The sequence below is a fragment of the Micropterus dolomieu genome, linkage group LG06, assembly GCF_021292245.1.
Source record: "Micropterus dolomieu isolate WLL.071019.BEF.003 ecotype Adirondacks linkage group LG06, ASM2129224v1, whole genome shotgun sequence".
In the NCBI taxonomy this organism is placed as follows: domain Eukaryota; kingdom Metazoa; phylum Chordata; class Actinopteri; order Centrarchiformes; family Centrarchidae; genus Micropterus; species Micropterus dolomieu.
Genome location: NC_060155.1, coordinates 16,306,322 through 16,322,495, shown reverse-complemented (window position 1 = coordinate 16,322,495; position 16,174 = coordinate 16,306,322). Strand labels below are relative to the sequence as shown.

At 41.6% G+C, this 16,174-nt stretch overlaps 1 protein-coding gene across 2 annotated transcripts in view; it reads right to left on the bottom strand.

Annotated features, from left to right (window-relative positions):
* The window catches only part of LOC123972705 (ephrin type-B receptor 1-B), a 161,180-nt gene that overhangs the window by 99,351 nt on the left and 45,655 nt on the right, over positions 1-16,174 (bottom strand). The window lies entirely within an intron of this gene.

The following is a 16,174-nucleotide window of genomic DNA, read 5'->3' as shown; positions in this document are numbered from 1 at the left end:
CAGCTCTGCTCAAAGATTTATTTCTCCAAATCCCCCCACCACCACCCCATGATCCAAACAGCCGTAGGCGATGAGGAGTTAATGAGGTCTATAGTAGAGTGAGTGGGTCTACACTCGGTTCATGTTTCTCGTGCGCATATATATCTCGTGGTGCTTCCTCCTTCTTCTGACCTTTAAAGCCCCAGCTGCTCAATCAGGCCTAATGGCGAGGAGAAAACATCAACTCTCCACACACAGCCCCAGTCAATGATGGAAAAGATTCAGAATACAGATATACAGGATGCATGCGAGCCATTAAATTTGGGGTTCGAAAATATACAATGAAGTTGATAAAACTATTTGGCCCAAGGGATACATGGCACTATCAGGGGGAAAAAACAAGAAGGTTTGGGTCAGGCAGGGGCAAGGAAAGGGAGCAGAGAGATGACACGTGGAAAACAGTGACACTGCTAACATGATAAACGAGTTTACAGAAATCTGAGGTGCAAATTAAACCCTTTTTTCACCGCTGCTCCCGCTGTGCCCACTTCGCTGTACTCTTCTCCTCCTCTCCTCTCTCCCCCTTCTGCTCTCTCCTCTCGTCTCTGCTCTGTAATGACCATTCATCAGCATTACAGGAACCTGTCCCTTCCAGCACTGCCTGTTCATTAATACAGCCAGCCCTAGGCTCCTCTGCACCCGTCTGCTCCAGTCTAGGAGGGGGTCCTCACCACCCCTCGTCTAGCCAAATGACCACCATCTTTCACGCCAGAGAGAAGCCCAAGGCGTCTTCGATAATGCCCATCTGAAATCTGTCCAGAAATTCATTGGCTCATATAATAATGAACTACAATTTTTCTATTTCCTCCTCGCTAGATTGTCTCCATTGTGTCAAACACAAACAAAACTATTACAGGTGCATCAGTTACTTAGCAGATATCAAACGTTGCGACGCTATTTCCTCATAGTCTTTCAGCGCTTTGTATTCATCTGCTGTTTACATCTGTGTGTTTGTGTGTGTGTGCGCTCAGAGAACGTGCTGTTTATAATTTGATGGTTTACCGACCACATATTGATTTGCTGGCTGTTGTTTTGCTGCTGGAGCGCTTGAGGCTACACATCACATTTCTGCCTCTGTACGTCCGAAACATTTGATTACTCTGAGTATTAACATTGATATCCGTTCTTTAGCATCTCCATCATTTGCTCTGTTCTAACAACCATCGAAATGCATGTGAGATGTGCATTTGAGAAGCAAGGACACTATCTATGTAAGCAGCACATGCTTTACAGTCACATCAATACTCCTGCTACGATACTTACATTTCCTATTTCTATTTCTTTACTCTATCACAGACCTTTTACATGATTTAAATTGAATCTAACTCCTGCAATACTCTGGGACATCTCTCTGACCTTGCCAGAGAAGAGAGAAAAGGGAAGGCACCATCACCTGTCACCTTACTGATAATGGAATTCCCTGGTCCTTGCATCATTTACTTTTCAAGGATTTGTGTAAAAAAACAACACTGTTAGTCCTGCGCTGTTTATATTTAGTCCATGCATTATGGACCTAAGCGCAGATGTATGTTTCAGGCATATATCATTCATATCGGCTCACGGTGAACAAGGTGTGGGAGAGACCAGAGTGTGATTATCTTTTTGTTCCAAAGTGCATCTCCTCTTTTTTTTACTATCCCACATGTTTTACCTGGCTGTAGATCTCCCATGAGTTCAAGTGACAAGTCAGGCAGTCAGTTAAGAAACCACAGAGAGCAGTAGAGGATGTGGATTACATCTTGGTGAAATTGAGGTTTTGGCAAAAAACAATCACAGAGCTGAGAGCAGAGGGTAGAAGCTTTAGCATGTGTGTGTTTATAAGACTGACCAACATCACTTTGGAGAGTCTATACATGTCTCCATAAAGTCAGCTCTCTCTCCATTAGTTTTAAAGCAACATTATGTAAGATGTGGTTTTGTGTGTGATTTGGCGCCCCTACCTTTAAGAGAGTGTAATTCACTGCTGTCGTACATAAGGACAGCTATACTTGTGCATTTATTATGATTACTACTACATTACTTATGATCAAAAACTAGCAAGTCGCCAACTTTGCGAACAAGACATTGCAATATTACTTACTAGTCCAACTGTGTACACAGAAAGAAAGCCAGCTTGGCATCTGTCTTGCAGTCTTTTATTTGACAAAGCGCTCACCAACATCAAGGAGCCTCTTGTTTGGTAGGTCACTCTTTTTCTCTCTTCTTAACTTCCTCAGTAAACATAGTCTTCTGTCGAAGAAGAGCTCTGACGCAGGAGCACTTACAGTAACATTACCGATATCCAAGTGTGTTATATAGTAAGTTTGCTAACATCAACTCGAGATTTACAGCTAGCGACTAAACTGTCTGTGAAACGTCTGGCTGATTTTGCTGGAGTCAACAACTTTGCTAATACAGTCTGACATTTGCTCTTGTCCAGACGCTTGTTCGTCATTCTCTGTTTTTCTCTTCCTCGCTTTCTCTGGCGTCTTCTTCGGTCTCTTTGCAGCCTCTGCCATGATATCCATACTGAGAATCCCGAGCTAGCTTCTTCCAAAGAACTTACATTTTACATTATATAATTTTTGCTTCTTGGGTCGTCTTGGTGCTGTAAAGCATTACACCGTTGTCATGATAAATGTCCTGCTCGAGATTCCAATGTTCTATAGTACAGTATCTAGCATAGGGAGCCCAAAGTGGCAATAACAGAGACTCCATTCACCCTATTACAAGTCTGTGCACCATCAAAATTATTTTAAAGCTGTTATTTTAACATAAAAATACTACATAATGTTGCTTTAATGTGTATTTCTGCACCACTATATCTATATTTTATCATTACCAATCTCAACACAAACTTTCTTGCTGATGAAACACCAGACACATATTGAGAGCTTCTTTACACAGCACTCATTTTTACGCTATGTACAATGCATTGGCTTCATTCTAATAGCTTTGCTTTTACCAGTAATATAGGAGACACTCTTCCCCTGCCCCTGATTGTCAAGTGTGCCCATTGTGTGTGTCATTATGGCTGCTCTGTTTTATGGGCAGTAGCGAGGAGATGGAGGAGCTATGGATTCACAGAGCGCTTAATGTTTGTGTTAATGACCAGTCACAGCTAGCTGAGCTGGAAAAGAGAGGGCGGAGGAAAGAAAGAGACAGAGTGATAGATAAAAGAAAAATACAGTGGAGAGGAATCAAGGAGAACGGGGGAGGGGAGGTAATATATTCAGGATGATGTTCCCCTTCCCATAGCCTCAGCTCGCTGCCATCAAGCCATCGATACTCTGCCCTCATAAAGGACATTCATCACATTGATCCCCTGCCATTACATTCAAAGGCTAAAATAACACAGAGCAGCCAGTCTTGCTCTTGAGGAATACAGCATCCAACAGTGAGCTGGGGACAAGCAGAGCCCCAATCATCGAGCTGAGAGTGATCATGGAACATGGAAGTAACAATAGGATAAATGGGTTGAACTGATATGTCATTTAGAGCAGGCAAAGTGCTAACAGGACAGGAGCTACACATGCTGCAAGATTCCAGTCAAGCTTGGATATAGCCCCTTTTCACCACAGAAACTTTTTCAATAACCGTTTTTTGGGAACACAGGGACTTTTTAAGAGCCCAGGAACTTTTCTAGGAGCTCAGGAACAATGGTTTGTTTTCAGCTTAAGGCAACTAGATCTTGATGTAGTCCCTGGGTTGCATTTTCTAATGGACAAGGACCTGTTGGGGCAGCTTTTACAAGCTGACCATTGCTGATTGGTCAAACACCAGCCTCAAAGTTGTTTACAGCAGTCACGCACACACTCCTCAGCAGTAGGAGCCAGTAGTATTAACATTATTAAGAGCAATGGGAATTTATTATTTACATTTAAACAAGGTTATGTAGTAGACTTTGTGACTATTGCAATAAACAGTAAGACTAAGAGAGAGTCGGCAAATGGTGACTGAGTGAGTCAGTGGAAAATAACTAAATTTTACATTGTAAAGTAAATGTTAAGCAGAAAACACTATTTGGGAGACAGGTGTTTAACCTTCATGGCATTTTCAGTCTCTCCCTCTACCTCTCCTTTCCAATATCCATGAATGTAGCAGTAGAAAACAAACAGTGACTGTGTTGTTGTTTTGTCATGTGAAAAGAATGTGCAACCCCAAAAGCTGTTGCTTTCCATTATGGGTAATTTACCTAATTTCCAGGTTTTCAGGTGCTGTGGAAACACAAACAAGCATGCGCAAAAATAACCTTTATTTCCTGATTTAGCTTCTGAGTTCCATTTTCCTGGGACTACTAAGTGAAAGGGGCCACAAAATGAAATTCAGGAAGAAAGTATGAGCAATATGACTTCTGTCCTGATTTACTGTAACTGATCCTTCGATAACGCAAACCAGCCAAAACACTTGGCAGCAATAGGTCTGGTCGTGGCTCAGGGTTCACTACGCATTCATCAAGAGGTTTCTTGACTATCTTTACCTAATTTTTCAACTTTCAACTTATTATTTCACACAAGATGGAGATTTGAATAGAGAAGTATTGGGCTGATCTTTAACCTCCAGTCTGCTGTCTGATTCTCAGTGGAGTCACATTCACAAACTACTTTTCAAATCCATCAGCACCAGTTAATACAGTTACATGCTCAGACATACTGAACACAGATGGATGATGAGCAGCACAGAGCATTTCCACATTTAAAGCTCCTCAGCCTAGAAAGGTCTACAAAATGCCATTGCAAATAGTAGATGAGCGTCTGGCAACTGTTTCTTGAACGGCCGTCAAAAGTCCCATTACTCAGTCTGACGATGGGTTTTTACAGCAGGACCCAAGGCAAGAGATGTATTAAACAGTAGACAGCAATGGCCAAATGGAACTGCTCCACCGCTACGGTTCCCCTCGACTTTGTCCCGACTATGCTCTGCTGATGCAGTTTATAACTGATTTTTGTGCCCTTTTCAGTTAAAGCACTAGAACTAGACTTTGAGTTTACCCTTTGAAGGAAAACAGTCGGTAGGAGAGGTTGCTCTATTTTTTTATGTGTTCCCCAAAGGATTCTGGGACTAGATCGTGTTTATATAGTGTTTCCGCCAACAGTTTGGCTATGGTGTTGTGTTTGCATCTGTAACCCCAGGAGGAATGGCTGGCACATTTGTGAGCACGTTCTACCCAAGAACTGTCCAGTCATCTATCATAGCAAGACTACAACATGTGGGTGGAGGCAAGCAGGAGATTGGTTTTCATACTACTGGCTTATAGGATGGACATTTCAATAATGAGCTTATTTGTTATTCATAACAACACACAACATTTTACTGAGGCAGGGAAAGTATACCTTCATAGAATAATTTTTTAATAATTAGGCATGAATAAATCAGGATTTAAAGAGCTGGCTTTTGATAAAGAGAAAGAAGAAAAGAAAGAGAAATGGCACACATGCAGGTGAAATTCACATTGATAGATTTGTAAAGGCCAAGGTCTCAGAAGGACAGTGGATTACAGGTGGACATGAAAAGCTGAGATAGGGATTGAACTCTTTATACCCCTGCTGAAAAATGCTCTTCTCATTTTGCAAAGCTTACCGCTGACGGTAATCACAAGCCAGACAGTCTTTTCTTTCCAAAGGCTGTTTCGAATCCCTCTGATTTAATGAGGATATTTGCATTTTAACCTTTGGGTCTGTTCCTTGAAGTCGATAGAATAGACATGTCATACAAAGCAACAGTTGGTTTGCTTTGGTAACAATAACTGCAGCTACATTTACTCGCGTAGCCGCGTACAAGCTTCAAGACACATGCTCATAGTCTCTTGTAAATTCACATATTCTAAAAGCTACGCCTCATCTCCCACCTCACACACATAACCAGACTGCAGCCATTAAAATATGCAGTGGCATGATTGCTATTATCATTTCTGATCAGCTGTGTTATTGAATGAGGGCTGCTGTCAGACCAGTTGCATGGGAATGATTATTTTGGGGGGCATCTGTGGCCTAGTTCTGCCTGGCTGAATGTGATGGATAGGGAGGAAATGGCGATGTCTGAAACACACCCAATTCCTGCCAGATCCCAGCCACTCTATAATTACAGTCACACAGTTTGACTGAGTCCGAATAGAATAGATGTCCGTCGGTCCGTCTGCATCAGTATAAGACTTATTGAAGATCTGCTCCCTGACCACAACCTTGCCCCTGATCAATATGTTTATTGAACTGAAGTGTTAAGCAAGTAAGTTCATGTTGATGTTGCGTATAAACAAAAACTATCCAAAGATTTTATATTTTGTTGGTACTAGGGGCTTTCATGCCAAACTTTATCTGATAGTGTGTTTATACCATGTGAGAAATGTGCTGTGTTGACACATCATTTGCAATTTGGTCTCATTACATGCTCCCATATGTCTTTGATGTGCCTTTTTCCCCACTTGTCAGTGAACACTCCTCCCAGGTGCCTTACTACCCCACTCCATTCCAACTTTTGTAATATCATTAACACTCACATGTTCATTTGTGCGCTGGTTGCTCTGAAGCCACAGTCGATCTGCTAGGCTGAAGATGAGCTGCTAATAAACACAGCCCTCCCAGACATTGTAGGAGTTACTAAATTCAGCTTCTACTGTTTACACTGAAGACAGCAGGCTTAAAATGAACACAAATGTTTGTTTTTTTATCCAAGAAGAACAAAAAAACAAAACTCATGATTAGGACGTAATTGAAACGTAATTCACAGATTGGTGGGTGGTGGAGTATTTACAAAGATGCTTGGTGTTGTATAGGTGGGAAAAGAGTAACAAGTGAATTATTGAATTATATAGCAAATGATGTTTAAAACTGAAAGAAATGTGTACAGGATGCTGTCTGCTCAATACATTTGAAGAATATTTAGCATCAACATAGACTATAGTAGTAATTATAAACAGTAGTAGTAAGTAGTATCCAATAATTCATTTTAAGTACTGAAAAAAAGGAAAGTGGTAATTTGTACAGGTGTGTGTGGAATAAGTATAAAACACTGATTAAAGAATTGTCTGTGGTTTTCTTGAGTCAGATCTTTGCACAATTGCTAAATTAGGAATTAATGAGTAAGTCTAAAAATAACAAGGTATTCAAAGGACAAAAACAAGGTTAATGTAACTGTGTTGAAACAAAGAACTGTTTCCTGAAGACTTTTATCTCACGGTGCACCTGGCAACACCCACTCAGGTACCTTCAGAAAAACCAGCAGACGTTAAGGCTAAGCAAGTCTTTCAGTTACCAGTAGCAACATTACCTCGGGTCACCCCGTGTAAAAGGCTCAAGCCGTGTGTTGTGTTGAAATCTGACAGCCACTGTAACCTTATGGATCTATTGTGGGGGATGATAAGAAGGACGACTTAATGATTCACCATCACTTTGCGTATATTGAAAATGTGCCCTGACACCAGCAGGTATGTAAAGAGAAGAAAATGGAAATTCTAAAAGTGAAAGGAGATGGCTGAGAGACAGAGAGAGAGAGAGAGAGAGAGAGAGAGAGAGAGAGAGAGAGAGATCTACAGAAGGAGTAGACCGAATGTAAAGAGTAAGAGCTTAAATAATTTCAGAGTGGACGAGACGTTTAAGAATGATGAACAGAAATGGAATGTTATATCAAGGAATAAATGGCGTGATAAAATTGCAAAAAGCGAGTGAAAGAGTCAAAGCTGTCACCCCACAGGCTCCCTGGCCCCCTATAGCCCAAGATGAGGCCATTTAGGGACAAACCACAAACAGTGTGACAGCAGGGGACAGCAGAATGGCAAAGTATCAATGGGGCCCCTGCCTGTCTACATGTACGTGTGTGTGTGTGTGTGTGTGTGTGTGTGTGTGTGTGTGTGTGTGTGTGTGTGTGTATAAAAATCGGGCAAAGTATGACACTTTACAGCTCTATTCTCTAGACACAAGGTAGGGAGGGAGTGGTGGGGGGTGGAGGGGGCTCCCGAGACAGACAAGCTATAGTAAAGAAAAGCAGGGGGGAAAAAGACACGGAAACAGTCAGTGTTGGTAAAAAGATGGAGAAGAATGGGAGGATTTACTGCTATTTCTGCCAGCTCTGTAGGACTGCTGAAAAAGCAGGTACTGCAGGTACTGGGGGAGACACACAATCACTCCCACACACATAAGTCAGACTCAGCCTCCAGCCACTCCTTCGCACTCCTCCAAATTCATACCAAATTAAGGTTAGACTCATCTCATCTTTCTTTTCTTGCCCTAGTTCTATCGCTTTGTTCTTTTATTTATTCTTTGACGAAAATATTGTTCTTGGTTCCTAATACATCCAAGAGAATTCTTACATGTGAAATGTGGAGGGGGAATCCACAGGAAGGAAATCAATAATTGAGGTAGCCACATGTTATTTCATTTCAAGGAGGAACATAGAAAATGGTAAAAAAAAAATTACGAAATACTCAGAAAAAGAGGCACACAATTTCAATCCAGCCTGAATTAGTTCATAACTATATTCTTTTGTTTGTGTTGTACACACACTGTAATATTCTGTTCTGTCTGTGACTACATCTACTGTAGAGGCTGCTGTCTTGGCAAGCAAATTGCAAATAAGATTTGGAATGTAAATGAAATCGTACCTACAAAAATGTTTAGAGCTAAAACATGATATGGGGGTGGTTCTACAGAAAGCACAGAATAACACAGGCATACAAACGGACACACAAGCACAAACACGCACAGACAGAAAGCCATGGATTCATTGTGATCTAAGTGATTCGTTGTCTTACTATTCTGGTCTTCGTGCTGAGAGCAGAGATGTCTTTGTGTGAGCTCAGAGCAAATTCAGCTGTCTGGCTACACACCTAAATCACACTCAATAACCATGGAGGCAAAATGAAACGTTTCCCACTGGTATGACTTTGTCAGCTGTGTATGTATGTGTATGTATTTGCACAAATGTACACATACATTCAATTTCTTTTTTAACCGGAACTCATTCCTGAAGAGTTTATAAGGAGTTATGTGTGAATGTGTGGGTAAATCCTTATACATGTGTGTAGATGTGTGTGTGTGCGTACGAGCGTGTGTGTACATGCATGTAATGAAGGCACTCTTCTCACCTGGCTGCTGAAGCGCAGCCAGCATGACTCACAGTCGTTTTTCTCCTCTCATTTCATTTCAGCTCAGGCGGTGCAGGTTCAGAGTGCACCTCCATACTTCTCTCCCTCCCTCTCTCTCTCTCTCTCTCTCTCTCTCTCTCTCTCTCACTCTCAGTCCTTCTCACTCATCCTCTTTTGTCCTCTCCGTCTCCCTCTCTGACTCTGATTATTCCTCTTTAACTTTGGCTCTTTTTCACTTTCATCACTTTACATTTTCCCTCCTGTGTTCCCTTATGTCTGTTGAGCTACTGCCTGTCTGTCTGTTAGAGTATGAATAATTGAGGTGTATTGAGTCTGGTCAGCAGATGGTGCGATGGCTGTTATGGATCTATCTGTGCTCCTCAGGAATTGCTGAGTGTATGCTGACACCTGTCCAGTTAAGGCCCACAGAAGCTTTGCTGAAGCACAGGGCGCACTGGGGGGATAGGCCGGGCACGCCCCCAAAAAACTCCTCACCTCCAACAGCACCTGTACTTGCACACGCTCACAAATGCTGGTGATATGCAACAGCACACTCGGGCACTTGATATTAGGCCGGAGCACATACAAGCCCACATGTGGAAATACAAAAAAAGTGTAAATACAAACAAACATGTCAGGGTGAGATCAATTCTGTCTCCATCCTCTCTTATCCACCTGCTACAACCAAAGGACAGAGGGATTTCTCCAAAATCTCCTCTTTATCTTTCTGCTTCCGCCTCACTCACCACGTCTTCTTCCTGTCCATGGTGTCCCCCAGCATTTATCCTCCACACCCCACTCTCTGCTCACCTGGCCCACTCTTTATCCCCTCTCTCCCCAAGACCCTCACAACCACACCAACCTGCCTCAGTTTGCCATGCTTGACAGCACCAACAGCCTCTGGCAGCCAGCGCCGCCCCACTGACCCCGTTAACCCCCCAACACCCCTCCCCAAGGATCTCTCCTTTAAGCCTAGACTCTGTGACCTCCTAGAGTCAAATGAGTTAACTCAAGATTTCTCTATCACGCGCACACACAGACACACAGACACACACACACACAGACACACAGACACACACACACACAGCTTGCAGTTCTATAGGCTGTTTATTTCTCTTCCCAGCTCCTCTCATCCCTCTCCCCACACTCCCCTAATCCCATCCACCCCTCCCCCAAATAAAAGCTATTTTTTCTGGTTCACCTTTTATCTAAATCATTCAAGAATGTAGGAATAAAAGTTAAATAAACTCTGGTTTCTATTCTCTAAAGGTGTTTTTTTATGTGTTTGTCACCTTGACACCCTTGACAGGTTGCTAGCATCTTTTTATTTTTTGTATTGTTCTACAGCTGACTCCATCATCAACCTTTGTTTTGTTTTATTTCAGAAAACTCACCCTGCCAAACATAAAAAATATACAGGAGCAAATGGGCCAAACATCCTGGTAAGGCTGTGTGTTCATGTGTTTTGAATATTCATATATTGCCAGGCTAGTTAACATTATGAGCCTCACATTACCCCAAAGCATTTCTTCTGGTGTTTGTTCGAACCACCTCCTGCTGAAAAAAAAAAGACTAAGTGAACACATTGCCTTACTCTTGTGCTGTTATTAATTTCCTCTATTTCACTTTCCTTTCCTTACCTCGTACTTAAATGTTTGTAAAACAACACACTAACTTGCCACCTTCCTTATCTCCCTCTCTGCGCAATGCCACAATCACAATGTCATGCACACCGGAAACCAGATTACTGTGATCAGATAAGACATTGATAATCGCAACAAAAGTAGCTCTAAAACCCCCAGTTTAATTTGAATTGGTGCATAATCTGATTTCTGCCTATCCCCTACCCTGTGTTTTGAATCATACTGGAGAATATTGTCTAACAGTATTTAAGTTAACATGTTATGTAGGGAATCAGCTGTTGGACTAGGGTCTGTAGTCGGAGCACTTAAAGCCTACTTTGGTACACGAAACTTGGTAAAGTGTATACATGACCATCAGATTGTTTCTTCAGCATAAATAGGTTGTGTTAACCCATTTTCTTTTAATCACTTAACCTGATAAAGAAAAACGGGTTTAGCAATTACATGACTTTTCAGAAACCAGGTTACTGTTGAAAGCTGAGAATAACCACATTAGTTATTAGTGCACCTAAATGACTACTAGGGAGGCCTATGTATGTGTGTGTGTGTGTGTCTCATTGTCTTTCATGTCTGCTCTGTAACATTGCTGCATGGCAAGGTTAGGGGGGCATTTGCCTTTCTGCGACTCAATATTTTATTTGTCATAGAGTATGTGTGCGCATGAGGGTTAGACAGACAGTAAGAGAAAGAGAGTGAGAGAGAAAGAAAGAGAGGACTGACTGGGATGGAGGAAAAAAGACACTAGGAGGGGAAATTCCACAAAGGGAAAGCAGGAATACATCCAACTGAAATGAAACAACAGAAAAAAAAGCTGCACATTACAGAACATTGTCATATTTTTTGTTATACACATCTTTTTTCCGTCTGAGCTCTCCTTCTCTCTAGCAGATGCTCAAATATGCATGTGCATTTGCATACTGCCACATCATTATACATTCACATGGCCAACCCTGAAATGTCCTCATGTTTACACCACTGGAACTAATGACACTGCTTCTGTAATCCTTCAAAATTAACCCTTCAGGTCAACCAAGCACAAACACACACCCACACACACACAAGGGTGGATATGTCACTGTTGGTGGGGGAAATAAAAACATCTCCGTCCCTACCAAATTCCATGCCCTTGCACAGACACAGATATACACTTTCCATGAACTCCTGAAGGAGAAGTTGCCATGAGATGTATTTAATAGCACAGGGACAACGCTAGTGTGTGTGCCTTTTCTCTTGTTGAGAGGCTGTTCTCTGGTTCACGAAGATAAGCAAATTGACCACCTAGCCAGTGGCAATAAAACAAATGTACATCATTATTAAAATCAGCAGTATGTGTAGTCATACCTCTCAAAGAGCTGTGGACATTCCGTATCTTTACATTAGCACCACAGTTTACACCATATGCTATAACTTGTAGCTGATCTATGTTCATAATATGAGATATGGTACAGTCAAATGGAACACATATGTCAAATGTATTTGATTACTTATTAAAGTCTGGGTTTCCAAATGAATTACATAGTACTTTATTATCATTAATGGTCTGATATTGACCAGGTTTGACGTCATTACATCTTCAGCTCTCACACAAAAGAATTACATTAAATCCTGCTGAATTTAGTGTGTGTGTGTGTATTTATGTGCAAGTGTGAGTGTGAGAGAGTACATGTGAGAGTGTTCATTTCTACACAATCACAGCGCATCTCTCACACACTACCAGCCAGGTCAAGGCAGCTGCGTAGTGGGATAACTTCTTCCAGTGAGCGGTATGAGTGTATTTATTCTCCCTACAGCAGGTCTCTCCCTGCCAGAACTTTTACACCAGGAGTAGCTTTAAAAAACTATTCTCAACACAGACAAGAGGCTCTGTGTGCCTGGGGGCTTGCTGAACTGAAGAGGCTTTGTAGCACTGTAGATGTTTCTACTCAGTAGGTCTTACTGGATATTTCCTTTTCACTGAGAAAGAGAAGTGACTGTGTGAGGCTGATCCATGAAAAAGTCATGTTTGTTCCATTGCATAAAATATGTGTCATGAAATACTGTCATGTGTTGACCCAAGGGATCCCTTAATTTGAAAACAACAAACATTGTTTGTGTCTCACAACATCTCATTGCACCTAGTGTAAGACCAGCATGCATCATCCCTAAAGATGATTTGGCGCAAATAAGTTGTGAAGAAAAGTGTGCAATTCTGAGAAGGGCAAAGACCTTAAGCTGTTTTTGTTCTGTGTCAAACTGATAATTGACAGGCCTCTAAAGAATTACTTACCTGGGAGGAAAATCATTATGAATCCTCACTTACACATGATAAGGCTCTTGAAATCAAAATATTCCTATATGAATATACAGTATATAACATTTGCAGCATAATATAACATGTTTTGATTTAGTTATGTCAGCTGATCTGCAACATAATCAGTTGCTCATTTTAAGTTTTGGAAGAAATTACCAATGTTGTTTCTGGTGCGGATAGTCTCTGCTCATGCGCAACTTGTCTTACTACTTATCTTACATCCTTATTAAAGGATGCTCCTTTACTGATTTTAAAAACTATATTTAGCATGAAAAAAGATTGGCATGAAATTCATTTGCAAGTTGAAAATATCATTATAGCTTTTTAAAGAAAATTTTTATTTATACAAGCAATACAGGCCTCAGCTGTAAGTTCCTGTTAAGGTGACTGTGCACATGCACATGCACACACACACACACACACACACACACACACACGCACACGCTGATATTCAAATAAAATGAACACAATAAGTGATTCCAGGTTTCAGGTTGTTTTAGTTAGTACTCCTTTGGGGAGACAAAAAAAAACGAGCTGCCACACTTTCCAATGTTTAAACAGAGCAAAAGCTCTGTTCAAGAGCAATAAAGGCTCCCTTTACACGTGTGTAAAATGCCTCATAAAGACCCAAAGACCCAGAAAATGCAGGAAACAGTCATTGTCTCTTCTGGACAGCTCCTGCAAGATTCATGATCAGTGTTGGTCTATGGAGCTTTTCATTGAATTACAGCACAGAGAACAAGGCCTTAAAATGTTCTTTAGGTCCATTAGTGTAATAGGGCAATCACACTTCTGATACTGTGATTCTTTCAACAAAAAAAGAACACTGTTCCCCTTTTGATGACTTGGCACTTTCTTCCATTTTCATTCCTTTCATGTACATGAAACTACCTGGAAGTTGAAAATAGTTTCCTTAAAATCTGAAAAAAGCCCCGAGCATTTCCATCCTCTTAGCTCCTCCTCCCCGTTTCATCCTAATGCCTCCACTTCCCTGCATAAATGCATCATTACAGTATCATTACGTCTATGGTATCCCCCCAGCCTCCATTTACAGGGACTACAGGTACTGTGTTCGGGGGCTTACGTGGACCCATTATGTCATTAAGCTATTATGAGCTGGGACAGAGAGAAAATAATACCCATAATAGGAGCTACAGTGGGCACTACTTACTACTACTAAATCTATACTCTCATCCTGCCTGCCTTCCTGCTCATTTGTCTCTCTGGCTGTAGATCTGTACGTGCACTGTGTTTCACGTTACATATCGCCCTATCAAGATATCTTCCTCCCAACATAAAGAGTTTGAACCCAAACTTCTGAAACTGTGTTTTGGCAATGAGAGACTCACCCCAGAATTAGGATATGCTGTCCAGCCCAGTTCCGCTGTGGCCACCCGAGTGTCCATCACGGTCTCTGTAGCAAAGAGGAAAAAAAGAGGTAGAGAGAGAGAAGAAGACAGCGGTTAGCCCCCAAAAAGCTATTTTGAGTATCATTCCACAGAGTTGAACTGCATTCAAGCCCCAGTGATCACTTGACACTATCATCGATGAACAGGAAAGAGATGAATCCTTCACAGCGTTTCATCCATCTCTGCTAGACTCCTGTTAAGACAAGAGATGTGGAAACAAAGCCTTGGCACTTTGCTGGAAGGAATGTCTGAGAGCCTCTGTCATGCTGTTAAATGCTGAGCTTTGTATTGTGTTCTCTCTGTGTGAGCATGAAACTACACTATGTGCTTCCTGCCTTTGTTTGTGCGTGTACATGCATTTGCACGATATGTAGTCATTTGTGGAAATACGAATGGATATGTTTGCATTTGTGTGCATTTGTGTGCACATGAGAAACACTGTGTGGGTTTGCATGTGGTCGTGTGTGAGTGCTGAACTTTGTCACATTGTTTACCCAAAGTAAGCGGCTTCACAAAAGCCCTCCAAGGCGAGACCACTGCAGTTTGTTTACTCCTAGTGGGGACATTCCCTGAAAAAACTAGTATGGCGGAGAGCTTTAATGAGAAGGGAAAAGATGTCTTGTGCTTCTCTGTGATTTTCTGAACATTTGCACAAAATCTCAAGATGCACCTTAGATAACTATATGGTGCACTGGTTGCACACAAAACAGAGACAATAAAAAGTTAGAACCTCAAAAAGGAAAATCTGCCATTCAGAGGAGCAGTTCACTGAAGATTCGAATTTATCTATCTTACTTTTGACTTGTATTACACAAGGTGTCTATCTGGCTCCACATATTTGAAATATAAGAACACAAAGATTACCCATTTTTGCTCTCTCCCCTCTCGCTAATCCTCAGTGACACACCATAGACAAATAAGTCTGGCAGCTCACCCAAGGAGTTTGTCAGCATTGTTTTGATTAATATCTGCCTTGTTGGCACACTGAAATCTGGAAACCTGATATAGCTCCAGGAAAGGGAGGGCAGTCATCACAAACTACTGGTCGATGTCTCTCTCTGTCTCTCTATGTCTTTATCACTCTCTCTCTCTCTGTCACACACACACACATAGATTTATAGAGCAACTGGGTGACACATTGGCCTTTGCAGTGTAATAATAGATTCATAATTTCCCCAGTAACCGACAGTTTATTCTCTGGCCTAAACCTTCCATGTTATTGAGAGTGAACCAGGGCATATTTGATGTTTTTTTGATGTCCCCTGCTACAACATGCCCTCAAATGAGTTTATTGTGGCCAAACAGATAAAATCTATGAGACAGAAGAAGGAGTGGTATGTCTTGGTGATGATATCTAGTAGATAAGCACGGTGTTTGGATATTTTCTGACGAACAGTGCAGTTGCTGTGTCTTTGGCTTGGACATCATCCACTATCACAGCAAACTGTTGGCGAGCAACGCCCACATGTGTTGTTGATAAGGGAGATATCTCACTCCGATTTAACACAAAAACATAACCAGCAGAAGCTGCCCTCGTTCAAAAAGAAGAAGAAGAGGTTCCAGCCCTCAGCAGCCTCCCTTTACCTACTCCTTCACAGGAAGCACGCACACGCAGCTGTTGCTTGTTTGGAATCTCACTGAACTTGCAGTGATTTAGAAATAATTCCAAATGATGGGCGCATCCGCAAACCGTCATCTGCAGTTCTAGTGGTCTTGGTAAAAAAAAAAAAACAAG